Source organism: Lynx rufus, unplaced genomic scaffold (assembly GCF_022079265.1).
Source record: "Lynx rufus isolate CCGP_SWC_20201006 ecotype Redwood Valley unplaced genomic scaffold, mLynRuf1.p SCAF_8, whole genome shotgun sequence".
NCBI classification, from domain to species: Eukaryota; Metazoa; Chordata; class Mammalia; order Carnivora; family Felidae; genus Lynx; species Lynx rufus.
The window spans coordinates 100,477,002-100,478,811 of record NW_025814896.1 but is presented as its reverse complement, the minus strand read 5'-3'; the positions used below and the strand labels follow the sequence as shown (position 1 = coordinate 100,478,811).

At 42.6% G+C, this 1,810-nt stretch overlaps 1 pseudogene; it reads left to right on the top strand.

Annotated features, from left to right (window-relative positions):
• The first annotated feature begins 852 nt into the window (after positions 1–852).
• Positions 853–1,227, top strand: LOC124503944 (60S ribosomal protein L34-like; annotated as a pseudogene).
• Positions 1,228–1,810: the final 583 nt, after the last annotated feature.

The window sequence follows — 1,810 nt, the reverse complement described above, 5'->3', positions numbered from 1 at the left end:
TTGCTGTCAGCACAGAGCCCGCTTCGGATCCTCTGTATCCCCCCCCCCGCCCCCGCCCCTGCGCTTGCTTTCTCTTTCTCTCAAAAATAAATAAACTTAAAAAAAAAATAGGTGGAGGACTTGAGTAGACATTTCTCCAAAGAAGATATACAAATGGCCTATAAGCACATGAAAAGATGTTCAATAACTCAATATCACTAATCATTAGGGAAATGTGAATCAAAATCACAAGATATCAATTCATACCCATTAGGGTGGCAACTATAAAAACAAACAAACAAACAAACAAACAAAGAATAAGTGTTGGTGAGGCTTTGGGGAAATAGGAGACTCATACATTATTGGTGAGAATGTGAAACGGTGCAGCCACTATGGAAAGCAGTGTCGTGGTCCCTCAAAATATTAAAACTAGAATTATTATATGATCTGGCAATTCCATCTCTGGCTATACATCCCAAAGAATTGAAAGCAGAGTCTTGAAGAGGTATTTCTACCCCCACGTTCACAGCAGCATTATTTACAATAGCCAAAAGGTGGAAGCATCCCAAGTGTCCATCAATAGATAAATGGATAAACATAATAAGGGAGATAGATGCATGCAATGTATGCAGCCCCACCTGGGGCTGGGGTGGGGGGAAGGGGGCGTTGTTATTTCACAGATGCAGAATTTCAGTTTTGTAAGATGAAAACAATTCTAGAATTTGGTTGCACAACAACGTGAACGTGCTTAACATTACTCGACCCTATACTTAAAAGTGGCTAAGATGGTAAATTTTATGTTACATGTATTTCACCACAACTAAAATTTTTTTTTTTTTAATTTTCTGGGGACAGTGTCTGGAGACATTTAGAATGGTCCAGTGTCTGAAATACCATCTCAGATGGGTCTACAACACAGCCTCTAAGGAAACCAGGCTGTCCCTGGTAGTAGAATTGTTGACCTTTATACCAAGAAGGTTAGGAAAGCACCAAAAGGTGCGTGTGGGGGTGTCCAGGCCGGCATCGAGGAGTTGGTGCTGTGAGACCTCACCTTCCTATGAGGTTGTCTCAAATGAACAAATATGTCAGCAGGGCCTTTGGTGGTTCCGTGCCTGCTGTGTCCGTGAGGAGACTGAGTGTGCTTCCTCACTGAGGAGCAGAAAATCTTTGAAAGTTTTGAAGGACAGAATACAAGCACAGAGTCAGAAAACTAAATTTAAAAACGAAGCTTTTTTCACTATATGCTAACTTGGATGTAAATAAAAAAAAATAAGATAAATAAAAATGAAGCTTTTTTGAGTAATAGAAAATTTTTTTGTAAAGGTTAATTTAAGCTTGAGGTGGGAAGTGAAATTAAAAAAATATTTTGAGGGGCGCCTGGGTGGCTCAGTCAGTTGAGCATCCCAGTCTTAATTTCAGCTCAGGTCATGATCCCAGGGTCGTGGGTTCCACACTGAGCATGGATCCTGCTTAAGAGTCTCTCTCTCTCTCTCTCTCTCTCTCTCTCTCTCTCTCTTTACCCTCCCTGTTTGCCTGTGCTCTCTCTTTCTAAAATTAAAAAAATGATCATAATTCGAGTCCAGGTGAATCCAGACTCCGGGACAGATGACTTCTCAAGTAGCTGCGGACATGAGCTGGTAACTCAGGCTGGACGGTGAAATCCCTGAAGACCACAGGAGCTGGACTTCTGGGCTGTCTGGGTTCGAAGCAGAAGCAGACAGTCCTGCCCACTTCCGATTTGGGGGGCTGCTTTCTGAAACGATGAAGAGTACCAGGTTAGGATTAGAACATGTGGTATACGGGGCGCCTGGGTGGCACAGTCGGTTAAGCG